We start from the raw sequence: 27,339 nt of genomic DNA, 5'->3' as shown, positions 1-27,339 counted from the left end.
AAGAGAGCGCAAAAGGTGAAAGCAATATGTAATCTAGAAAAAGCACAGAAATAGGCTTATTAATCAAGGTGTTAGGGGTGGAGACAAAAAGAGCCAAACATCTTCAGGGTTATATGATGTCCTAACTTTCCAAACAGAAGAATCGTGAATGAGCAAGGAAAGAAAGCTGGATCTTTCCATTTGATTTATAGAAAAGAGCAAATAATCTTGTGGTCTGGGTGGCACAGACCCAACTTCCAACAAGAGCAGGATAGACATTCCAGCAGGAGTTCTCCAGGACACATGAAGCCTTGATTAGGTTCAAATTACTAACTAGCCTCCTCAGGAGCAAGGAAAAGGCTGCAGAAGTTAAAGAGCATCTCTTTTCTTCAGTATTAAATTGGAAAACACACTCTGTAGTTTCTTTTCTTTGTAGCTTAGTGTCATTATCCCAGAGTATGTTCTGGTAGCAAGCAATAAAGCTGATTCTCTAGTAACCTACAGACAGCCCAGCATCCCTCTGCTCCTTCAGGGAAAAGCAAATTTGTTACTCACGGGTGTGCTGCCCAATTCCTGGAGTGTGCCATCCCACTGCACGGCGGTGGGAAGGTTTTAAATGTCCGGAGAAGCCAAGGCTGGAGCTGCAAAATTTGTTGTAGCAGTTTAGCAGACCTTGCCCATTTGTAGGGAATCAGAATTGAGTTGTAAGGGGAAGAGAGGCTTTGCCAATGGGAAGAGTGAAGTGAGGACCCGAAAGTCAGAGCTCAGGCTTGCAGTGGTCTTTGCTGGCTGGATTCTGGTCTCTGTTTTGTAACTGCAGAACTGAATTGCAGCTTCCCACACTCACTAGCCACTAAACATAATTGTGTCTTAAAATGCTTTATAGTGATTGTAAGGTTAGGCTGAAAGGTGCTGAGAATTCATTCAAGGGTTACCAATAATGAAGATTTTAATAGGATTTCTGTGCTTCCCCAAGCTTTTTTATGCAATCTCTCTGTGAGACAGCTTTACTCTGTCATTACACAGAGAACGAGAACAGAAGAAAATCTACAACTGTGTTTGCCAACATTATTGCAACTAGAGGGTGAAAGGGAACAAATGTTGTCTTGGAGCCTGGCAGCGCTCCCCACGCTGATGCTCACAGAGAACAGGTAGGATCCTGTGTGCCACAGCATGCTCAGAATTTGGGAGCTGCCATGCTCCACCCAAGCCAGCTGGCCCTGCAGCCACCTCTCAAGGGTGCCCAGCACGAGCCACTCATGCAGAGCCACACAAAACTGCACAGGGAGCTTGGAGAAACAAAGTGCTTGTATTGATCATTATTTTAGAACACAAATTCATCAGTGTAACATTCCTGGTAGGTGAAGAAACACTACACCTCAAATTTAAATGGAGCATAGTGACTCAGAGTGCAACAGATCCAATGATTTGTGGTGACTCAGGGAGCTGAAGATGGGATGAACCCACTGTCATGGGAAAGATTATTGTACCATTGCATGTATTACTTTCAGAACACTCAGCCCCTAGTGAACATTGCTGAAATCTCTGCTGTTGGCAGGCAGACTTTACTGGGGATCCCAAGCAGAACTCCAGCAGCCCACGAGGACTGTAGTCCTACACACCCTGGAAACTAAAGCATTGTCACTGTAATAATTCATGGGGTTTAGAGAATTAGAATAAGAAAATCAGAGAATTAAAGAGGAAACCACTAATAAGCAAAGTAATAAGCTGCAAAAAAATCTTTAAAGTGAAACAGTGTTTATCTAAATATCATTCTTGTGAAACTTTCAGCCTCTTCATAAGTCTTGACCAGAATAACCAAGATTTACAGCCTGGGCAATTTAAGTATTTTCTGTCATATAAGAAGAGACTAACCCACATGAGTTCTCCTTGTTTTGGGCTCAGCCTTTACACCTGATAGAGATAAAAATCCAAAGAGGGGCTGGAAATACAGCATGCCACTGACAGAAACACCACTTTGAATGGTGTACATTGTCAAAAAAATTTCCATGTTGGCTTTTTATTAAAAAGCTTGCTAAGCCTTTCTAGGACTGACAGAGAGAAGGAAAATGTCTTGCAGCAGTCAAGGCTCACAGGGCAATTGTTGCAGTTTAGAGCTCATCATTTTTCCCTCCTTTCATTATTCCTCAGCCCGCTGTGGCTGACATTATGCATAAGCAGCTCACAATCACTTCCTCATTGCATTTGATTTCCCATGTTTCACACTGTGGATTTTATCTTGCTAATGAAACCCAGGGTATTTGTCCTCAGGTATTCACATGGTCCCCATTGCCAGAGAGCCTGAAGACCTGAACATCTTAATGGAGCCTTACAAATTCCACTGGCTGCTTCTGAACCACCCGAGATGAAAATAGACTTTAAGTCATTCAGGCTGGGTCACTGGTGTTGTGTATCAATTATGCAGATTCCCTCAAACGGATTCTGAAAGCATCTGTCACACATGAAAGAAAAGCTCTGTGAGCCTTTCCAAACAGAAATGTCCTTTGTTCTCCTACGACTGGGTACATAAAGGTGTGAAATGAGATGGTTGGAGCAGGCTTTCCTGCGGCACGGAGCAGAGCCTGCTGCAGGGCCGTGGGGACGATGGCTTTGCATGGATCCTGAGGGCTGGATGGGCGAGGTGGGGGCTGCCTGCCCCAGCCCAGGCCTCACCCCGGGGCAGTTCCCACTGAGGGAAGAGCATAAAGGGAATTCTGTTCCCTCTCCGAGCGCACAGGAACTTCCCAAGAGGAAATGCGCACAAGCACAAGGCTATGGAGGTTTCAAAGGCTCTATAATGAGAGCGATATGCCGATAATCAGCCTAATTCCCATTTCAAACACCAAAGTCCTTTTGTGAATCCGGCCCTATAGACTTAATCCTGCATATAGCTTAATTAGCTTAATTGTTGGCCACGTCTGGTGAAGGGAGGGTGGGCAGGACAGTGTGCTCTGGGGAAACTGTCCACACCCAGCAGGTCAAAGAGAAGCTTATGGTGGATGGGGCTTGGAGGGCTCTAAATGGAAATGGCTTTGTCTCAGGAACAAGAAGCCTGGGAAGAGGCTGCAGAAGTTTGTGTTCAGATAGGCAGAAGTAACCCGGACTGAATGAAGAGGAACCTCTTAAAGCTTTTCAGGACCAGAATGGTCCCATGCCACTGAGGATTGCTTTTTCTTTCTTGTCTCCAGACAAACGTCTCATTTCACTGCTCATCGATGGGAAAGTGAGCAGGCAAGGATCCTGTGACTTATTTCTGTACACTCTGAAAGAGCACAGCTCAAACCTGGCTGGATTTCCTTCATGTGGCCCTGGGACAGTCTGTGTGCTGGTCCCTTGGGTCACCTTACAGCACCAGCACCCAGTGCTCTGCAAGCTGCTTCCGACAGGCAGGGAGAACGTGAGCTCCTCCTGTGCAGGGGATCTCACAGGCATGGAAAGGGCTCTGGCACCAGAGCTGCTCCTCTGCAGGGACAGCCTGCCAGCCTCTGCTGACCTTCAGTCACCCTACACTTCAGATACCCCAAGTTACACTTCCCCCTGTAAATCACTAATAACTTGGCAAAAGAAACACTTGAGCATCATCCTTTCTTTAAGAATAGTTGGTATTGTCTGGGCAACTTCTGGGAAAGTATTTTCTGTTGCATGCAGGGAACATGCAATGTTATTTTATGGAGCAAAAGGCAGGTGTGTAATTGAATGTATATCTTCCTAAGTATCCATATAAACATTTTTAGGTGATTGAGACTACCAGAACTGAAGTGGATTTTAGACTTTTTTTTGATTTACCCTAGTATACATGGTTAAACAAGGAGAAAGTTGGGTCAAGCTGTCTCAGTTTGTAGAAGCCTCATTAAAAAGTAAAATAAGCTATCCTTCTGCAGTGAAGAAACCATTAAATGCAAGTTCCATAAATATTTACTCGCTGAAAGAAAACCTTAATCCAGAGAGTTTGAGAAACAGTCTTGTTTTACTTGTCCTACTATAAAAAGAATCTGAGCCTGCCCAACCTGATCAAGCTGCCTCTCTAATATCATAAACATGCGTATGGAATTGGTTTTTACATTTTCCCACGATGGCCCAGAGGACAGCATCATATTGCATTACACACCAAAGCCACAAGCATTTAAACAGACATAAAGTTCACCCTGGCTATCAGCTAGCTCCTCAGCCAGTCAGGCAAGGCAGTGAAACTGGAGTTAAAGGATGTGGAGTCATCTACAGACCCAGATCTTCGTTTACAACAGGAACTATGAGACTCCCAGGCACATTTAAACAGCCAGAAAAGGAGAAGCAGCACCCCAAACTCCTGTCCCTGTCCCCAGGCAGTGCTGGCAGTGTGGTTTTGCAGCAGATGATGGGTGCCAGTGGAGCCTGGGCTGGGGCTTGTCCTTCCTCCTGCCCAGCACAGCTCACCCTGGGGCAGATCTCCACAAGCTCAACAAGGCTGCTCACCTACCAGCCAGGTGCTCTGTACTCCTCAGCACAGGCATGAAAAAGTAAATCTCCTGCTTTGGAGCTGCACTCTAAATGCAATGTGAACACGCACCAGCTTCAGAGCGTCACCATTCCTGCTGAGGGAGACTGGGGCCTCCCAAAGACCTCCAGCTTGAATGTTTGAAGCAAAGCCTGGCTCCTGGCAGAACCAGGCTCCCTGAGTGATGGCACTCCCACCGGTGCTGATGGACCTGTGCAGGATGGGCACTGCTGAGTGTGACAAGCCCCCTGAGCTCAGCAGCACTGCCTGTGCACAGCTCTCCTTTCTCTCTGTCCCTGCTGAGCTGAACAAAGTAGCTGTCAAGCACTGCACCTTCTCTCCCCAGTGCTCGACTTGCCTGTTATTTTGGCTCCTCACACCATACTCTTTGTTCAAAGTGCTAAGTATTAGCATGTCTTTCTCCCCCCACCCGTGCTCTACAATCTGTTCTGCTGCTTCAGACAGGTGGCATGCCTTGGTAGACCATGCAGCTCATCTTCTTCTCTGTCCTGACAGTCTCTGACCCCTGCACACACTGTTCACACTTCTAGTCAAATGGGCATCTGTTTTCTCCTCCTCACGGGAAGGTTTCACCAAGTGCTCACCAGACTCTGCTCTCTAACAGTCATTCAGTAACTCAACAAATAAGAATTTTTTTGAGGGATTTTGTTTGACTGTTCATACAAAAGCCTCCTTTCCTCTTGGACACACTTGCTCTCCTGTAAAAATAAACATATGCACTATGCTTTTTCATTTAAGGTATAACTATATTATTATATTAATTTTAGAAAACCCATCCTTGTGTACTTTTCCATTATAAAATTGTGGTCCCGATTTGCAATAAACACTCTTTACTGCAAGCTTAATTGATGCTTTAGCACAGGAGCCTATTATCATTCAGTGTTTGCTAATATAGACAGTGGCTAGAATTTATATTTCTCACAGAAGTAGTGTTTAATTTTCTCCCAGCGTTACCTACCATTAGCAGATTTAGCTTATCAGAAAATGCAGCAATAAGCATCCATAACTCCCAGCCTCTAACTGGAGCAAGTTCATATTCTTCAGTTGGGATAAAGAAGAAAAGTGAAGGCAGCTTTTTGAAAGGCCCCCAATTTTACTTTTTTTCTGATTTAAAAATAAATTAACATTAATGAAAATATAATTGGCAGTAATAATTTCTAAGCAGCAGAACTATTACTGAGCCTACCTCCTCTCACTCACATCAAGCCACTGGCCATGGCCTCAGGTTGCTGTTTGGCTGCACCCTTCTGTTGCTGGGTGCATGAAAGATTAATGGGCTTGGGGTAACTGGCTTGAGACTTTTCATGGGATTGTACAGCAGCCGTTAGTTCACATGAACATGAGGAGCACTGTTTGCTCTTTTGCCTTGTTCCTCCTCCAAGAAGGGTTATCAGTTTGCAGTCTATAATCATCAAGGGACTGAGGAAAAATATACTTTATTTCCATTAACATAGACAAAGTTCATTTAGACCCTCTAAATATTCAGAAGAAAACTAAAAGTGAAGCTGGAGAAGCTCTATGTAGACATGGCTGAGTCTTCAGAATGAAGTTTGGAGGAGTGCACACACATATGTGCATGGAAAATGTGTGTGATTGTATTGATATTAACTTACAGCTTATGGAGATTATACCTAGTATCTCCATTTTTTCTGGAGACATATATAATTTATAAATATATTCATTTATAATAATATTCTGGATCATACGTGTGAAGTCACCACTTCATCTGGCTTTTCTGCAAATACTGTGGGACACTGAATATGTTTAAAAGACATATTTTCCAGATATCGTGTGAGGTAATTTTGGGAGGGTGTATCCTTCTTAGAACCAACCAGTATTACAGAATAAATATATGCAAAAATATGTTCTCATTTTTTTCCCAGTACTTTATATAGGCAAACACATGCACATTATGGATTTCCACAAAGCCTCCATACAAGGTGCATGTGTGATTTTATGCACATGTGAACTATATGCAAATTATGTATTTGGGTTCCTGCAGGTAGGAACTGACATGGATGGATGCAGATACATTAAACTGGACTGCAGTCTAGTTTTATTTCATAAAAACTGTATAGGAATAAGTTGGAACACTTCATAAAGGGATACAACAAAGGCCCCTGTATTCCCCCCAAGAGCAAGGCATGGGTACTCAGAAGCCCTGAAAAGCTGCCAGTATTACAGCACAAGAACAGATATTTAAACTGCTGTTTCTGATCTGCAGAGTTTCTGCAGCAGGGACAGAGGGAACGACTCTGGGACACAAGATCCCAAGGCTTTGATCAATCTCTGCTCATGTTCTGCTCCCGAGTCCCAAGCAGTGATTTTGTGTGAGTTTATTTTTTTTAAGTGACTACAGTTATCCAGACTTCAACTATTATTTAAAAAAAAAAAATTGCTACAGAGAAACACAGATGCAGCACGAAACTCCTTCTGAAATTCTGTGTGGGGAATCCAGAGAGAGTCCCAGTCCTTTCTGAAGAGGATTATCCATGTCCTCATTCCCCTCTACAGGGACAACAACAGAAGCTACTGCCATTAGGCTGTCTCCGTTGCTCTGCCAAATCCAAGAGGCAAGGTCCCTGCTGACACAACTCCATTAAAATCACTGGATTTTCACCTTTAGAGATTTTTCAGGGATTTCCTAGGAGGCAGAGCACAGATCGACCTTGAAAAGAAATTAAAGGCTCTGTCATTGATTGCCAATATTTGAAATTCAACCATAAGCTCTGGGAGGAGCAACACCTGGAAAGAATTCCACAAATCCTGTGGATAAAAAACATGCCTAAACAAAACAAGCACGTTTCTCTGCTTAGCCCCCAGCAATGGGAAAGTCATGTATAATGTGTGTATAAACAGGTTTATTTCCATATTTTGAGAGCCTGTGGTACACAACGCTATGGGTGCTCCACTGAGTAAAGTCCATTAAGCACACTGTCTAAACACTTGCAAAACAACAAAAATGAAGAGAAACAATATATTACAAATCTTCATTTTCAAAGTTTGGATTCCTGCGTTTGAAATGATTCACATTGGAAATTAACATGGATTAAACGTTCTTAGGATCTCTTGATACTCAACCCTAAGTCTACATGAGAAGAATTCAAAACCAAACCTCCTTTTTCCACCCAATCTTCCTCCTCCTGCTGTAGTTTCCAGTGAGGTCACCACCCCCTGTAGCTCAGCACAGTTTCACTAAGCTCAGTGGAGCTCTCTGGGCTGCATCAGGGATTTATTTAGAATGGGAATATTTGGAACCAGATCTGCATAAGAAGAAAGGGCTATTTAAAATAAGCATCTGGGGAAAAATAAAGGAGACAGGAGAGCCCATCTCGAGCTGCTAACAGCTAGGTTTGCAGTTATGGTGGGTAGGCTACACCAGGGTTAGCTGGAATCTGTCCCTGGGAATTTTCCTGAGTGCTGTCAACAGTATGCTTGGGCTGCATCTTATTTTAGCCATCCAGCTTAACCATCATCTAACTCCAGAAAAGATGCACAGCCTTCTCCTTCCATTGTGGTTCCTCTCCAAGATCTAGAGACAGAAAACCCTGCCCATGTCTGTCACCGATTACCAGACAATCCCATCCACGGGCCAGGGGAAGGAGAAACAAGGTGGGAGCCACGTGCAGTGACAGGGAATTCCCTGCACAGTGCAGTGACACCAGGCTCAGGTGCTCGGTGACACAAGAGCAGTCATGTGCCACCCCCAGCCTGGCTGGCTGCCATCCCCTATTGCCCTGACCTGCTGCTGGTGGGCTGTTCGTCTGCTAGGAATGCAAGGCAGCGAGGATTTGGCATCATTTACTACATGGATGCACTCCCCTGGCAAGACAAGCAGCAGAAATATTTCCTTGCAAGGAAAACAGAGCTCCTGAGACACAGCAACCACACTGAATGCCCTCAGTCCTGCTCCCCTGCTCACACTGGATATGAGATGGAAGAGACTTTCCTGCTGGCTGACTGCTGCACAGCTCCAGCCAGCTTGTTCACATCAATAGATCAGGCTGCTGAAAGATGAGATTTGAGGGGGGTCTGGCTGATCATTGAACCTCAGCAGACTGGTTAGTTATCAATTAATTAGAAACAAAACTCTCACTTGCTTAAAAAAAATAAGAATTAATATGTTTTATCTCAGTCCACACAATGATGTGTATTTTACAGTTTAAAAAAGCAAGAAGAGATAGAAGATTAACTTCTAAGGTAAAAATGTGAAATACTCTTTACAACTACTTTTTAAAGCAATTTTGACATCCCCAAAATGAGAAATGTTTGCTTTCCTAATAATCTCTTCCTTTTCTGTAGTACAGAGAAAGCAAAAGAGTGAATGAAAAAAAAAAAATCCACTCGATTTTTTCCCAAGAGTTTGGATCACTTGGAGGACAGAGCAATAGTAAGAGTGTGCTGCTGGCTCTCAGGAAGGACGAGGGTTTGCAGCAGCCTGTGGAGCCTCTGTGTGCAGTGGCTCTGAAACTCCCAGTGCTGCATCCCAGCAAGGGCATCCCCAGCACCAAATCTGCCTGGAGCCTGCTCCTCAGCACAGCCACCAGAGTTTGTGCTTTTCCATGACCTGTTCAGGCACTGGCTGGGCTGAACCTCAGCCTGTCTGGGGCCTTGGTGGTGTTTGCAGTCTGAGCTGGAAATGCATTTTCTGCAGGCCAGCTCAGACGTGTTTACTCAAACAGCAATGGCTGATTTTCAACACCTTTAGAAAAGGCCTTCAAACTGCTTTCTGTTCCCTTCTGGCTTTTACACAATCAGCTAGCTCATCTAATTCTGCAGATCCCACTGACCACCCATGAAAACTCTGTCAACGTGTGCTGCCTCAGTTTCACCTTTGGAAGCTTTTCCAAAGAAAAATTTCCATAGTATTTATCCAGTGAAAGAAATCCTGCAAGAACGACTGTACTCTGTTGAAAACTTGACTTTCACAGAACAGTGCCTTAATCAATAATCAAGAGAACAGCTTTGAATGCATACAAATGATGCAGGTCCACTTCACCACAAATTTATGCTGAAATTTATTTTTGAACAGCAAAACATTTTCCAACAGATTGTATGCTAATGACACTGCTGCTGGCAAAACAAACTCTCTTCACCCCGAGCTGCTTCCAGATGCTAAACAAAGCCTTAATAAAGCCAGACTGTCCTTTAAAGGTAACTATCTCTGAACCTGTGTGAATGATTTAACATACAGTGTTAGACATTCACTATCACTGCTATATAAGATATTACCTCTGAATATGCAATGAGAGTTTTCCATTAAAGCCTAAACAGAATGAGAGATTAACAATTTCTGCAAGGTTCTGCAGCTGGGTTTATTCAGCAGTTGCAGACACTGTATAGAAATTCACTTTGTCCAAGATAACCATCTCAAAATGCATTCTCTCTCCGTATATATTTTTTCCATATTATTTATTTGTTTCACACCTATGCACCTGCTCCAATACATAGAATGAAAATAAATTCTGGGAAAGTCCTGCTGCTGGAAGAATATGGTAATCTCAAAAGAGTGATGTTTAATCCTTGCCATTTTGCCATGTAAATATTACACCCCTAATTTCTTTGATGAAGCCAGAGAAAGATAAGTCAGTTTACACCTCTGAAAACATCTTAATTCTTAAATAATTAAAAAAATAAACATCATAATAAGCCACTGCATTCTCTTCCAAAGACAGATGCGTATTGGTAGAAATAAACTCATAAGATAATGCTTTGGCAAAGAAACAAGCACAATCCTGGTGAATTTGGCACCTAAGGTGTTAATAACTGTGCACTCCACACCTGGCATGAGTCTCTAACTTAGAGAAAAAAAAAAAAAGAAACAAGTAAAATAGAAAAAACATCCTTGTGTTCAGGGCAGCACAGAAAAGCAATGCTACAACAAATCAAACCCTGATCAATGTCCCCGTGGTCACCTGTTAACAAACCTTTGCTGTGCTTCCAGTGCACTTTGTATTGGAGCCAGAATATCCCCTTTCCCTGATGCTGTATGGAAATTGGACACATCTGAAACCACTTCTGGAAGAAGGACAGTCCTCCTATTTTGCTTTCACACATCCTTTGTGGTGGTGCCTACGTTACAGATGAGGCTGGAAAACAGTGCTTGCAGCTAGATCCGAGTGAAGATGGCAGAAAGCCATCCCAGTGACAGATCTGAAGGACTTCAAACAGGGTTCAAACAGAGTCACTTCTGTCACGTTTTGGTGCCATTAGTGTCTGTTTCAAGCAGTTTCTGTCCTTCCCTCTCCATTCACATGGAGCCTGGAAGGCAGAGAGCAGGGTGGGGACTATTTTGACTTTCTTGACTACAGAGGAATAAAATGAAAGAATTCTCTTTTAAATACAAGGACCTTAATTTTTAGTTCTCCAGCAGGCTGTTTCGTTTACAAGACCTATTAATAATGGAGTAAAACCCCCTGTTTGCTCATCCCACTGCCAGATGGGATTTGTCAGGGTAGCAGAGTTGCCAAGCCCTGCTGCTGCTGCCTGACCAGTCTCCTTGAGGAGGCAGCCACTATCCATGCATGAAACTTTGGGAAATGGGCACCACCAGGAGCTCAGGGGTGCTCCTGCCTGGGCACAGTCTGACAGCAGAGCAGCTGATCCAAGTCCAAGCACAGGGTTGGTGCTGACACCTCCAAAATGACAGCAGAGACATCTCTGTGCCCCACAGCTGGCCCTGCAAGCCTGGCTCCTACAAACACCTGCAGTGGAGGAGGTCCCACCCTGTTAATTCTGGAACTGCCAAAACAGCAGCCAGAACATCTTTGGACATTTCTCAGTAAAAGGTGACAGGAGGCTGGGCTACAACAGGAATCAAGCAGATGGTAGGAAAAAAAACCCAAAGCAAACCATGCCCCATGCTAAACATGCTCAGTCCCTCTGATTTCCCACTGCTGTAATCAGAGCCAAAGCCACCCTCGAGCATCCCCATGGCCAGCCACACTTTTAACTGCAGGCTGAGCCTCTGCTGCCTTGGCTCAGGCCTGGAGAAGTGTGTTTTGGGCAGCCTGCAACTGCAGGACACAAACTGAGAGCATCTTCCTGCTCCAGGGAAATTCAGCTGCATGTGAGACCCTTCTTGAGGTGTCTCTGCACAGATCTTTGCTCCAGTGGGGATGCAAGACAGGCCATTTTCCTGGAGCCCAAGGTCATGAATGAAAATGTTATGCGAGTCAAATCAGATGCAACTATTTTAAAGAAAAGCAATTTTTTTTTGTAATATTTGAAGCCTTTGAGGAGCTGTAGTCTCTCTCCCTTACCTTTAGCAAAGGACTCTGCAGCAGAAGCAACCCCCACCCACAGCTGGACTCCATCCCTCCATGGTTTGACAAGGGTGGGTATGTTTTTTGTCTAAGGCCTGAATTTGACCCCCTGGCCCAGACAAATACTTGGAAAAGACAAGGAAATTTTGGACTGTCACCACACCCCATTTCCATGCGAAGCTAAGCTCGCAAGCAAGGCTCTTGTGTAAGAAGCTTTGCATAAAAATACAAAAGAAACAAAATCAGTGTTTTCTTGATTGCAATGACTTAATATCACATTATTTAGGGTCCTACTTAGTTCAATACCTTGTCTTTATAGAAAGAACATAAAGCCCACATTTTGTTTTGAAAAAGCATCCGTATTTTCTTCAGATGTGCCTCACAGTCAGGGGTTTCCCATTAGCAATATTCTATGAAAGATCTGATTTGTCAGGATAGCTTCTCATTCCTTTCAGAGAGTCTCTATAAGATGCTTCAAAAGGAAAACTTTAGGGATGCCCATGGAGTGGAGAGTTATCATTAGTAAAGGTTTGTGTTGGAACCCTGGTTTCTGAGAATTTTCTGCACTGACAGGCACTGACCCCCAAGAGAACACTGCATTTGACCTGAGATCGTGGAGAAGACTTCCAAAATTAAATAATAGAACTAAAATAAGTGTATAATTTGAAAAGAAGTATATAATATCACATAATGGAAAACTTAGTGTTTAAAAGTTTAGAATGTAATAATATATATACAAAACAAGATAGAAGTTTTAGAGCAGAAGTTAGTCCTGCTTCATGAATTTGAGTAGTATTGTGTAATGAGATAAAGTCCACATGGCGGACCACAAGTAGTTATTAAGTTAAAAGTAAAAATAATCTAAGTGACATTTCTTAATTAAACAATTAATACTTCAAAAACCTTGCAAAAATAAAGATACACCTCAATTTTTAGTAAATTAGAATACTGTAGAACTCACAGTGCGTGAGAGACTGTAACATAGATAAAAACTAATAAACATCTAAATCCAAACAAAAAATACCATCTCACATTTAATCTCAACCTTAACAAAAATACCCCAAAGAACGCACAGGTTTGAACTATAAAGGAAAGATTAGAACTGCTCATAATTGCAACTGTGCTGGCACCACACAGAGGGAACAGAGGGGGAAGAGCCCCATGCCGTGTGCCAGGGTAAAGGACACCTCACCTGTGAATATTCTACTCAAGAATCTCCCCTGTAGACCTGTCTCCACATAATTTTTCTGTGCTTTACTGGAAGCATTTAATTTTTTAAACTTGGGGATGCAAATTTCTACTTTTGATCACAAAAGAACAGAGGCTGATGGAGATCGGCCCAAGCACGAGATCTCTGTGGGAGACAGCTGGAAGCAGCACCACCAAGCTGTGATGCTGAAAGTCTGACACAAAAATCATCTCCTCTTCTCTTCACAAGCTTCAAAAATAATTCATACAAGCCTGTCCACCATCTAATACAACTGTTGCCCTTCCAGTTCCTGGGATTCCATCTGCTCCTCTCACAGATCCAGGTGACCAACTCCCACCTTCTGCAGAGAACTGCATTTTGGAATAGCACTGCAGACCAGAAATGCAGGGACAACCTCTGGCATCATTTAGCAACAGGCTAATGCTGGCTTTGGCCAGCTTGCAGACAGCATGAAACAACTGTGCTCATCACAGCCACTGTGGTATTTTAGGGAAGATCTTAATGAGGCAACACTACTGGGAAAATGTAGTGCCTTTGACAGAAAAAAAAATAAAACAAGTCTTTAAATATAAAAGGATTTTTTCCCGTCTAATCTAGATAAAAGAGGTAAATAGGTAAAAAATATGTAAATTTAGCCTGGCTTGAGCCCAGGTTAGCCGTGGAAGAAAGGGATGTGCATGCATAACCATTTAGGTTGTTTTCTTTCTGAGCTCACACAAAATCTGCTCTCAGTGCAAAGTTTTTATAAGGACAAATGGAAATCATAAAACTCTCTCTAGAAGCAAAACTCCATGAACTCCAGGGTTATTGCAACTCTCTCCCACTTTTTTGTGATTAGCGCACATCATATCACCTGCCAAACCTTCTGTTGTTCACAGTAGAAGGTCAAAGTGCTTTAATAAGAAAAGATACAGCAGATGTGCTTTGGATAAAACTACATTTTTGATCTGGCCACAGGCTTTATGAATGCCATTCTAATTACTTCATAAAATCTAACTAAGTTTTAATCCTACTCTTTTAGAGACTGGCTTTCAGTCATGCTTTAATTAGAGATTAAAAATACACTTTCAAAAAAGCCTTCTTTAGTCAACAAAGCACCTTCAGAGCACAGTGCACACTTTCCCACAAAAATCCCATTATAAATCACTTCTCCTTAAGTCAGACAAGGACAAATCACAGAAAAGACTCACCCCTGAATTCCCAGGAACATGTGGCTAGAACCACAACCTCAAATTCCCCCATCATCTCAGTTTGCTATTGACTACTGCCACCCCAGCTAAAAAACTCAAGCCAGAGCTTTCAGGTGTGGCCAGTTCTCCTGATTGCCAGACCCACCCCACCCCCCCCAAAAAAAAAAACCACCAAAAAAAAAACCCCACAAAACAAAACAAACAAACAAAAAAAAAAAACCAAAACAAAAAAAAAAAACCCCAAAACTTCAGGTGCATTCAATGAAGCAACAATACAAACAAACCCTCAGAAGGCAAATCCTCTGCCAATCCCCCCAGCTGATTCCAATTGCACAAAAAGCCAAACCAACAGAGGCTTCCAGGTCAGTTCCTGGTTTCCAATGAATTTCCAGTGAATGCCATGTTCAGGTTCACATAGTTCTGGGGAATCCTTTACCTACGGGGTATCATTTTTGATTTATCACCCTGCAATTTCTGAAATTCTTTCCCACTAATGACAGCAGCAGCCACCTTGACTCTCCAGAGCTTTGACACATAGAAAATTAAAACTAAGGCATAATGGCTGATTCCCTGCCCCCCTCCAGAGCATGTTACCTAAGAACAGAGCCTGCTACTCTTGTCTAAAGGAAGACTCAGATATTCCCATCTTACAGATCCATGTTTGTAGGCAGGGGTTTGCAGAAAGAGTGCTGAAACTCCATTGGCCAAAGCTTAACTGGGAAGACGCAGCTCTTAGCTCACAGAGGTACTTTTTTAACAAGAAACAAGCAGAGGAATGTTCTCAGTCCCTTGGATTTGCAGCAGGTACATGGGCACTGGTAAACTGTTCCCAAGATAAATGAGTGGAACAGTCAGGTCCAGAAATGTTGGAATGTTCTTATCAAGGAAACTAGCCTGGATATGACATACCAGTTGCAATCTGTTCCCTCAAGCTCTCCTTTCATTTTCAGCAAGTCCCAGCACGTAGTGGTGTGAATTATAGAAGGCACCAGTAAATAACAGAATATGAGACATTGAATGAGAAGGGAGCAGGGTTTTGCAGGAATTTTTTTTTTTTTTCAAGCAGTATAGACAAGCTCTGACCCACAGTGTATTGGTGGCCTCAGTTAACACCTTTTCAGATGTTTCCCATCCAAGCCCTCCTGTAGCACTTGTGTTGGGTCTCTGAACATGAAATGCAGGTTTGGTGCACAGGACAGCTCTGCTGAAAGCCCTGCTCCTGTTCATGACCATGCAGGCAGCACAGAGGGAAGAGCACATGTTCCTTGGTTTGCAGCAGAGAAGCTCTTTCCCCTTTGGAAATGCCAGGCTCTCCTTTCAGAGGCAGCTTTTCCAGAGGTGCTCATCTCTGATTACCCCAAAAGTACCTGATGGCACAGTTTAGTAATGAGGGGACTCACTCAGGCACTGAGTCTCCTTAAGTGGAGGTGATTTCATGATATTCTGCATTCTTTTCTTACAAGTCTTTGCCTCACACATAAGGAACAGTGGTTTGCTTGCTGCTGCCATAAATAAACAGCAAACTGAGGGAGCGCTGAAGTTAGACATCCCAGAGAGTTCAGAAGCTTCTCAATAATTGTAGGGTAAATGTTGTACAAATATCTATATCATGTCAAGTGTGGTCTATGTATCTTGGATGCTTTTTAAAAAGCAGACTGGAGTCAGTAAGTCATGCTGACACGTTACCGATTTTGGCCCTAATTGATGATCTGCCTGAAAAGAACAAAGCTGCTACTTTGGTTTTGGTTTTGAGACTGACCACAAATGTTCACATCCCAAGACTGCTGGATTTTATTTGACTGCTCTTAGTAACAGAAATACCTCTGTTACAGCAGAGCCAAGAAGCCAGACTGAAACCATATTGTGTTCAAGGCACTGCACAGAGACAAAAGTACAAATAGCCAAAAGAGGGAAGGGGGAGAGATGAAGAGGATCAGCAATAGGTAAAACAAGTAAAAGAGCACACTCCTGGTCAGCAGAGGCACTTGAAGCACTGACAGCTTTTCCCTAATGGGCTTGTTCTCTGCCAGAGCCATTTGTGGAGTGATGCTCCTCTGAGCCTTACCTTGCTTAACAAGCTGCTTTTCCTATTTCCCTGCCTTCTTGGGGAGAACAGACAATTGAGGTATCTGTAGGACACAGGAGGCTAAAAGCAGCTTTTTACTAGGAGTGGGAGAAGACAAAGGCACAGAATCCACTTCTTTAAGGGGGGCGCAGACAGCAAGAGGGTGGAAAGCTCCCTGTATCCTCCTCTTCTGTGTCTGCATCTGCCCCACAGCCTGACTTTTGCAGAGGGGATGCCATTCCAGTGGCATTCTCAGAATGGAGCAGGACAGAGCCCTGGAGTTACATGAGAGCAGGAAGACACTACACAGTTTTACAGAGAATGTGAGCATGTACAATGTGGGAATTCTTGATTTGGGGAAAATCCAGAAGATCCACACCACCAGGCAGCTTTTTAGATAAATCTGTGTAAGATGACTTTCCCTGAGTTCACTTGGGGAAATTCTGGCTGCATAGCCCAAATCATTGGGCTTTACATTTCAGAGAGCTGGCAAGAGGAACAGCTTTGCAATGTGTGTGTGGCAATTTCAGAAGCCACGCGGCCAAGGCAAAGCAGAGCTCCTGGCTTTTGGGGCCAGCAGCATCTCGGCGTGGGAGGTCTGAGGGAGGACTCTGGGTGCACTGCTGGGTGTGGTACCAATTGTATGGTCACACCCTGAGCCCATACACTACACCCAGACTGCACAGGGAGAGCCAAATGTGCCCGAGCACAGGGAGCAGCACAGCTGCACTGGCAGAGCTTCCTGCCCAAACACAGTGCCATTCCAGGGAGGAAGCCTGGGCACCTCCACTTGGCATAACACTGGATACATGCAGCTCTCTAATTTCAGAGTTAGGGTATTAGAATAGACACAATATGCTCTCATTCTTTATGTAAGACTTTAAAAAAAGAAAAAAAATCAACTCAAGCAACAAAGCAAATTTGATAAACGTTTGATGATGCATGGACCTGCTGCTTTGGACAATGTTTGGACAACACTGGGTAGGAAACTTTCCATCATTTTCCCACGCAGCACCCCTGCACCCACAGGGAACAAGGATCAGAGGCAGCCAACAAGCCAACAAGATCTGAAGCAGATCAGCAGGACACTGCAGGATTATATTATTATGCCAGCCCAGTCATTCAGCTGAATGCATGTTAATTCAGCAGTGGCTGGGGGCCAGCCAGCTCTGTCCCCCCGGGCCTGAGGAGGCAGCAGTGTGAGCAGGAGCTGCCCTGCACAGCCCGGCTGCCGGGCCCCGTGCGCCGCTCAGCGCTGGAGCTGCGGCACCTGAGATCCCAGCTCCCGGGGAGCCCCTGCTGCTCCCCACCCTGCACGGACCCCTGCAGAACGAGTGCCTACCAATTAGTGACGCTTGCTGATTGTATCTGTGGAGAATCATTGTGAAAAATGCAAAGCATCATGCGCCCACGATTAATCTTCTGCTTTTGTTGCGTTTACTCATGGTTTATGGCCCTCTGAGGAGGATAAATGATCAAGGCATGTACTCACGTTGTTATTTGTCTATTTGTCTGTGCAACAATACACGTGCTCAGCACTAAGTAGAAGTTATTTTTCATGAGGAATGCAGCTTTAAGGCTTTTCAAGGTCAGAAGGCTTCCTGAGGAAAAAAACCTGCAAGTGACTCGGGCTCATTTGCTGCCAACTCTTCCTTTTAAAGTTACAACCCACACAAGACCATAAGCAGGCTAAGACTCAGGAGGAATGGCCAGAGGAGTGCTGAGAAATTTTTGTCTTTTGCTAGGGCACAGTATGGCACACAGGTGTGTGCACACAGATTGTAGTTAAATGACAGCTCCTCTTCCAAGGTATTTAACATATTGCTGGAACACCTCTTCCACTCTGCTTTTGGGATAGTGAAATCTCTCCTCTCTCTTCTGCTCTCCTCACTAGCTTATAGCTCATTGGGAGCAACTATTTTGGCCAAGTTTTGTTTATATCAGGGATTTATTTCTGGAGGTTAAGTTCTAGCAAGTTCAGGCTTTTGTACATCTGCAGTGGTGTTTAACTAGCCAGCAGACACTAACAAATAGCACTAAGAAATGTTCTTTGGCACTGCACAGCTCTTTGCAGGAACGGCCGACTCTGTTATGAACACAGAGTACTTAAAACAATATTAGTTCAAACCTGGGAATGCAAAAGCAATACAAATATTTTAGTAGCTGCTACAGAAACTGCATTCTGGTTAAAATGATCAGATTTCCATGTTTACTCTGAAAACATGCAGATGTAAGTTCAAACATCTCCTAAGTTTTTAGTCTTAATATAGAAACATGATACTACGGTAGGGGTGGCACTCTTGTTTTTTGAAAGATGATAAAGATGAGAAGCAGTATTTTTCATCTAATAGTTACATGGCAAAACATTTGTCCCTTCCTTGCTCAAAGAAAGAGCAAGGCTGGACCAGAGCCAACTGTGTCAGTGCAAGTCTTCCTGTCACTTCTGCAGCTTTTGGATCTGGCCTGGAAGCCCCACAAGACTATAAATACAAACCATGGCCTTAGCACCGTGTCACACAACAGGGAAGTGAAACCTGTTGCCAAAGTAGCTATCAGGTAAGGCCAAATATCTGCTGCCTGATTCCCCAAACAAAGCTCCATTCAGGCAGAGGGTTATAGCAAATATTTATAAAACACAGTCAAAGAGGAACTCGGTTTCACACCTCAGGATTATCTTTTCTTCCTGTAGTTCTTCCTCTCTGTTTCAAGTCAACCAAAAATAGCAATAGAAATAGGAGAAGATGACTTTTCCCAAGATACTTGTTAAATGTATTCCTTAAAATAGGTTTTGTTTCCAGAAAACTGTCAGTGTTCACATTTGCATGTATCAGATCCCCTCAGTCATTTCCATTGGTAGATCAGTAGTTCAAGCAATCTAATTTCAGTAAGTCAAGATGTGCAAAGAGCAAAGCTAGTGGAGTATTTGACAATAGATATTCAGACATCATGGAGGGCACATATTTTCAAATCCCTTAATGAGATATGATTGAATAGAGCTTGCCAGGTGATAAATAGGCACTGTTTTAATAGCAGGGAGTTTGCAGAACATTATCAATGCTGTGCCATGAATATTGTATTGCTAACAATAAATGTTTTGACAGATAATGATGCATATATACATAAATCAATCAGACACTACACTCTCAATTATCAGACTGTTAATTGTTCAATCTTTTTAATTGTTGTGAATGGTGCCTTCATCAAGGATTTTTTTCTGTTATAAATCAAAATGGTTCATTTAATACCTCAATTTACCTTAGTCAAAGTGCAGGGATGTGAATAGAGTGAAATTTGGCCCATAATCTTTGGAAATGATGGATTCTCTTAACCTAAAATGTTCTCTCCTTTGGCTTCATTTACAGCAGCTGCTGGCATTGGTACCATGCTTTTTTGGAGACTGTGGCTATGTCCATGCTCCAAACATTATCCTGCAATTACAAAGGTGTAGGGCAGGAGAGTCTAAACAGTTCTTCTAACATCTGAAAGTTAGTGCAAAAGCCATACGCCATCTTCCTATTTATATTATTTAACTACAAAGACAGATTTTTATCCCTGCCTTTGGCATTACTCTGAGTTGCCTACACCTTCTCCTATTACCACTCCTGTAGCTGCTGTTCTCCCTCCTGGGCACACCTGGGGAAATGCTGTTGTCTGTGTGCTCTGATGGGATGGCACCAGTGCTTCCAGAGTGACCTGACCTACTTGCCACTTCACACTGCTCTACGAGTTCACTTGCTGCCCACCATCATTTTTGGGCTGCACATCTGTTGCCCTCCGTGCCACTGAATCTCTGGGTGTGGAGTTATTTTTCCTCCCAGATGTTCTCCATGTTGGTTTCTTCTCAAGCAGATTCTTACCAGTGGCATTTAGGCCATATTTCTAGTGCCTATCCTTTCTGCTCTATCTTTCCTTCACCTTGAGCAGTATCCATACCAAGTCCACTCTGGCATTGTATCTGCTTTCAAATGCCAAAGAAAACATGTTAGGCAACAATGGATCTCATATGAATGTTGTAATTTTAACTAGAGATCATCTTCATCAACTCCCTGCTTTTTTATTTCTAATAGCTTCTTTCCCTTCTGCCTGTTAGCAAGAAAAATACACTTATGAATTCCAAAATATTTCAAAAATAAATCTTATGTGTAAGATTTCACCAGGAAGTAACTTTCGTATCAAGTCAAGCTTTCTTCATACACAACAATCCAGGTTTTAGGTCAGGTTTCACTCTTACAGCCCAGTACAAGGCATGTGTTTGTGACTTTGCAGTGGGTGCTGTGCAAGGTACCTGAGCAGTCTCACATGGAAACCTCTGCTACTGGAAAAGGAGAGATCAGTTCCCTTTTCCAACAGGGGCTCAGGACAGGAGGAGAGCAGGAGAGGAGGAGCAGGCATCCCTGTGTAGGGACACTTTTGTGCATTCCCTCTGAGCACTGGCTGCTTCTTTGAGGCTCGCAGGCGTGGCTGGAGTGCAGGCAGCAGCTCCAGCAGAGCTGCAGCTCCAGCTGGCTGGATGCACAAACAGCCCCCACACCAGTGCCACGTGTCCTTGCACACACACACTCCTCTCCTGGGGCTCACCAGAACTGCCAGGAAAGTCTTGAACATGTACCCAGATTATGGTGGGGCAAATCCTACACAGGAACTGTTCAGAAACATCAGACCCACTACACATCTGTAGGACACTTTGCAGAGGGTTGGCGTAGGCTTTCATTTTCATTTGGAAAACCCAGAAAATGTATTTCAGCCCTCCCTGTACAAGACCAGAACTTTGTACCAACCTGTCTCTGCCCCTGGAGCTTCCTTAGTGGAACAGATCTTTCTCTGCTGTTGCAGGAGGGACTGGGTGTCGGCAGCAGACCAAAGGAAAATGTGAAAAGGAAGAGGAGACTTCTGCATGTCAGACCTCCACCTGTTTTTGGAGAATCTGTAATTGTCAGGTGTGACTGACCTTTCTGGTCATCTCTGCACTGAGGCTTCACTTTAAAGAGAATCACCTGCTCCTAGAGCTGACCTTCAGTTTCTTTCCATGGTCTCACTAGAGCTTGAAATTAGATATACTAGACAGGAACTGCCAGGCTTTTCTGAATTCTGGTATTTCTAAAACATTCACAAATGCTGGATGTGTCTCTCCCTCACCTTACACATCCTAGAGGTCAGAGGGAAACCTCAGAAAAGTGTAACAACTCAGAATCCAGAAATAAAAGTTGTCAGACAGTAGAATTTTATTAGGGTAATGAAAGTTATCTGATAGAAATAAACGAACCCCTAAGAACATTCTCCTGTGCACACACACTTAGAAAAATAACCAGCAGAGGGAAAAGAGAGCAACCAAAAAAACCTTTCTCAAAGGCTCCTGTTATGTCTTTACTTTTATAACTTAAAAACTGAACCAGAGAGCAAAACAGTCGGGGGGCCTGGTTTTGGAGCCTGACCTTTGTTCCCTGGCCCTTCTTCCCTTGCAGTGCACAAACGTTTGCTGCTCTGCATCCTGCAGAGCCCCTTGCACAGGAGGCAAGTGCCAAGAGGAGATTCCTGTGATGCAGGAATGAGCTCCTTCCCAAGGCTTTCCTTCCAACCAAACACGTCATGGCTCTGTCACCGTGGCTCTGTCACCGAGAGGATGGGAAGGATCTTGTCACTGCAAGGTTCAGGTCCTCCTTTGACATTTCTCCCCTCTTAGCCCCTGAATTATTAGGCTAGCCCAGAGATCTTGAGGGGAGGAACATCAGGAGATGGACAAAGATTTCCAAAAGAGGCTCTCACCTCGATGTGGTTTTCCAGCTCTTTATTCTGTCATGTCCAGGGGAAAGAGCAGGGCAAAGAGAGCAAACAGGAAGGGTCAGGGGTTTATCCAGGCTCTGGACAGGGACGGCTTCCCTGGCTCTCCACCAACCCCGTCAGGGCAGGAAGGAGGAGACCAGGCTGATCTGATCAGTCACAGGGGCCCCAGGGAAAGGGGGGAAAATATGGCCTGAGCACACTGGAACACTCCTTCTACCTCTATTACCTCAGAAATATGCAGTGAGCTGTCACTGTCCAGGCAGGATGGGAATGAAGAGACTGATCAGAAGCTGCTGAGAGTAAAACTCCTGGTTTTTCAAACACACTGCTCTTTTATACAGAGCTTCGTGAGGACCAACTCCATTGGTTCTGAAGTGAAAACAACTCAATGCATTGGTGCAAAGTGCTTGACACACAGTGATAGAACTTAAGTATAAACAATGTGAACAACAAGAGAGATAAAGAATTACTTACATTCTTCTCCAGCTCTTTCCCAGGTTTCTGCCTGGCTAGAAACTCTCAGTTTCTTTCGTTGACTGAATCTGAGACCCACAGTGAGCCTCTATCTTTCCTACCCTGACCACCACTTTCCCTACACAGCCTGCTCCTCTCTGAGCTCTCCATTCCATTGTACTCATCTGGGAGCACTGGCACTGGCTTTGGAATGAGAAGACTTCCTCTCGGAGGAGTTTTGTGCCATGGTTCTCTGAAACACAGCAGGTTTCAGTGTGCTACACTTGCATTGCATTGCCAGGTAGCATTTAGGAATTCCTCTCATATGGGCCCTAAATTCTGCATGTCCTGCACTCATTTTCAACCCCAAAATGTAGAGGCCCAGGTGGTCCTTTGGGCTATCTTCCTTGGGAATCCCTAGAACAGGGAGCAGGTGGATGCAGCACGGTGTTGCTCGTCCTCTCCTCTTTGATCCCCATTGTTTCTGTGTCCCTCTGCTCAGACCTGTGTGTGCAATCAGCCTGTTTCCTGCCTGGACTGCTTCTCCCAGCTGTATGGAAATGAGGGAAATGAGGGTCTAAATCCCCAGACTTCATTACTCAGGTCTACATCACCTACAAAAACTAAAACCTTACGTACATTTTTTATCTTGTGGATAAAACTTCTAAGTCCTTCCATGTGCTAAACCATCTCATTTGGTTTGCTTCTAAAACTTCAGCCTTATATTTCACACAGCAATTAATTCATCCTCTATTTCTCACCACACGGAAGGCTGTACCTTTATTGAAGTCTGTATCTGAGCAGAGCTAGTAATTCATCAGCACTCCAATATCTCCACATACAATGTGCTCATTTTGCTATAATGGGCTTTTTTAATCTTGCTGACAATTGCAATGTTGATATTGTTAAGGTTAATGACCCACTGATAAATACCAGAAAACACATTTACCCTCAAATAGTTTTTAATCACAGCTGTTGCAAAGTGTGACAAGAATGCTTTGTGCCTACATAGGCTTTAGGAACAGCATTTTCTAAATATCTGAAGCGCCCTTTTACTACACAAGGGGTTTCTCTGACAGTTACTGGGTTTGCTTGCATGCCAAGTTCTTAGGTTTATTACACTGAGTTTGTGTAAGAACTGGCTAGTTTTTCTTTCACACTTCTTAATGGCCTGCATTGTGTGTTAGATGTGCTGAGATGCCTTTGATCTGCACTTTACAAATTATGAAATCAATGCAGCAGAGCAAACTAATGGAAAAGAAGAAAAGCCTGTGAGAGTTTTATTGGGGTACAGTCACCCCAAAGGTGCTCTCCCTGATGCAGCTCTGGGGACAGGGTCATAAGAAAGCAGGACCAACACTGATTTTTCAGATTCTAACACAGAGTTGCATGTGAGGAGAAGTTTGCCCTGTACTAAGCAAAAGGCATGCCCAGTTAATTCATGTGATCACTGAGCCAGTATGCAAAAAGGGCTAGAGAAGAAGTTTCCATTTTTAATCCACATTGTTTTTTGGCTTGATTTCTTCCAAGCATTGAACCAGCAAATGAATTATGAAGCACTTTACATGGTGTTCTCAGAGATACTGTCCCAACTCTTTATAACCAAAAAATGTCAATATAGCTCCACTGGAGCCTGAGCAGCACGTGCCTGTCAGCTGATGATCTGACCCTAAACAGAGATTTCTGACTGCGTGAGCTCTGTGAAAACAGACAGCAGAAATGGATATCAAGGAATGCACAGTATGAACTGATGGGAATGCAAAATGAAAATTTGCATTCAAAGCAAGAAGTATTTTGCAGCACTTAAGGGATTCAAGAGGGGAAATGAAATCAAAGATGTGGGTCTTATAAATTGCATGTATTGTCTCTACATGAGGGAAAGAGAGCCCTTTGCTTAGGCTTTTAGTGCCCTTGATTTGTCCTCTTAATTCCAGCTGAAGTGGCTGTAGAAATAGCTGGTACTTGCAGAGACTTTCAGATGAACTGAGTGTTTCAGAGCATGTTAGCCAAATGCCACTCAGATCCATCTTGCCTCACTCTGAAGCCAGGCAACTGAGCCAAAGGACAGTGCTGGGGAGGGACAATGAACTAATGGAAATGGCTAGAGATATATTACCTCTGGAAGTAAGAGGCTTGGTGAGAAATGATCCTTGCCATTTGCATGATGAAGTATAGCTGCTCTGGAAAAGTCAAGGTAACCATTTTCCCTAGGGAGAGTGGCCAACACGCCTCGGCTGTGCTCTGAAACAGCCTGTGCTCCCTGGGCTAGCACAGGGGCAACAGAGGGACATTGCAGGTGTGACAAGGAATGGGAGCTGTGGCTGCACCTGACAACTTGCACTGCTCAGGTAAAATGACAGAAACGGGAGGATTTAGGAGCTGCTTCTGGGGTGAGACCAATGGATGCTCAGGCCCAGGATCCTGACTCTGTGCCAACAGGAGAAACTGCTTAGAGAGAGCCTGTCAGTCTGGATACTCTCTGCTCTGCATTGCATTTTACTCCCCCAAAGCTGTTGTGCCAAGGATGCTGCAGTGTGTATTACTCAGCCCTCTCAGTATCCATTTCTAGACCCTTGCTCCATGAATGCCTCATCCCTTTCTGCACCTGCTCATACTGCCTGCCTCTACCAACACTTATGGCCACAAGATCCAGTTCACCACCCACTGCACAAAGAAGCACTTTCTTTTATCTATTTTAAACTTTTTTTACCAGCTCCACTGAGGTTTGTGAACACTTGAGGGGATTCAAACAATAATTCCTGCCATATCTCAAGGTAACAGTAAAAATACTTATGTAGTCCCTGTTCCAGACATGGGAATTCCAGAGTCCTACAGAACATCTTGAAAGTCTCCATGATCAAAGAATTAATCACACTTTTGGACTGATTCAGTTTTAAAGTACACTAGCAACATTATGTTGGTTTAGCCGCATAGCAGCACTCAGTGCAAAGGAAAAATAAAAAAAAAGCTCATTTTATACATGCATACACACATACCAGATGTTCTATATTTTTAGCTTGTCTGCAGGTGTTTGTAAAAGCAGTTTTGGGACTCATTGATTGTGGAGTTCTCCAACCTGTCTTAAGCTTGAACCATTCAAAAGGAGATATAGTCCTAAGAGCCTTCCTGCTAACAAGCTAAGCCCTTCACAGGAGCTGACTTTTGGTTTGGCTACATTTATTTCAAACTGTGTTATTCTCTGCTAATTAAACCCTTGAAAATGAACATCGCTGACAAGAAGCTCTGAGTAATTTGCTCAGTCCTTGACATTAGTCAGGGAGCCTCAAAGCAGAGGCTACAGAAGTACAAGAATACTAACCTCCAAGAGAAGAGACAACGGTCCTTAATTAGAGTCTTGCCTCAGATGTTGCTGGGAGGGGCGAGCTGAAGATATCAAAGATATCCAAAACCCAGATGATGCTGGTGGTAAGCCATCAGTTCAGACACACTGTGGCTACTGGATCCCCAGAGGCAAAAAGAAATGGAAGAAAGTCTGAGTATAGCTTGGAGACACAGATGCAGACTTGGCGTTTGCCCTCTGGAATTCTTGGATGCACTTGAAAAGTTCCTCTCAAGGATGAAAGTGCAGGCTCTGATTGTTTTTCTGACACCATCATATTATCTCACTCATTGCCAAATGGTCTTGTCCAATGGCTGCAACTGTTATTACATTACAAAATATGCAAAACGATGGACATCTGCTGAATTAATTGCCAAATGATTAACTGCATGTTAATGAAGCAAGACTTTAAGAACAAAATTCAAAGAAAGAATCGGGTATGAAGGGAATATGAAAACTGCTGCCTGCATTTTCAGGCTCTATCTTGCTGAAGTGCACCATTAGCCAATGAGGCACTTATTTTTAAAGTTATGAGCAGCACATAAGTTTTTCCCACTCAGAGCAGGGTTGGTAATGTAGGGAGACTTTACTCTGTCCTCAAACTTCAGTGGAAGACACTGCTTAAAAAATTAGTTAGAAAATACTCTCCCCTACTCCCTTCCCCTGCTCCTGCCAAAACTACCCTCCAGAGGGATTGGCCAATGCAGCCTTTGTGGAGATTTGGAGACAGCCGTGCCTTTTTTACACAGCCTTGTGTGCACAGGTCAGAGCTGTTGATGTCTACAGCAACAATGGACTGTGTGAGTAAATGACAGTAAATTTATTAAAAGACATACCTTAACACCTCCCTCCCACATGAGCCACAGATTTACTGGTACTAATTATTTGGTACCAATAATTGGTACCAAATTATTACCAATTTGGTAACTACCAATTACCAAATTGGTAATAATTTGGGAAATATAGGACTTATTGAAAAATGGAAGGGCAGTAGCTCTGTCATTCAGCAGTACGAAAAACAAAGGCTTAATTTAACATTTTAGAAGCAGCAATTGCAGGCAAAAAGCCTATGGCATAAGTCAGACTCAAACTCATGCCTGGCATTGTGGCTTCTTGGCACCCAAACTAAGGGAGATTGCAAGCCCAGCCCAAAGGCCACTCAGCCTCCCTGCACTGGGGCCAAAGCCCTGCACCGTGTCCCTGCCACCCCAGTGCAGTGGGAGCTGCAGGGCTGCTCTCACACTGCAGCAGGCAGAAGCACTCTCCTGGCCAGCACTGGGAGTGAAAATCCTGGCAAGCCTGGTGTGTGATGGAAATCCCAAGCCTTCACTGCCTCCCATCTCCTCCAGATTGGTGATAGGTAAAGCCAAAGGCACTGGAAGGAGGAAAGGCAAAGCCTTTCCTGTAATGGCAGTCCCCATTTTTCTTTTCACTTCATATACCACTGCACACAGCTATGTATCTTCAGTTTCCAGGCTCAGGCCAGCACTGTTGGCAGCTCTCTGCCCACCCAGCAATGCAAGGACATCCCTGGAGCACTCTCAGAGTCAGCTCAGGCTTG

Source organism: Lonchura striata, chromosome 9 (genome assembly GCF_050655825.1).
Source record: "Lonchura striata isolate lonStrDom1 chromosome 9, ASM5065582v1, whole genome shotgun sequence".
Classification (NCBI taxonomy): Eukaryota; Metazoa; Chordata; class Aves; order Passeriformes; family Estrildidae; genus Lonchura; species Lonchura striata.
Note: the sequence above shows the minus strand (reverse complement) of the source record.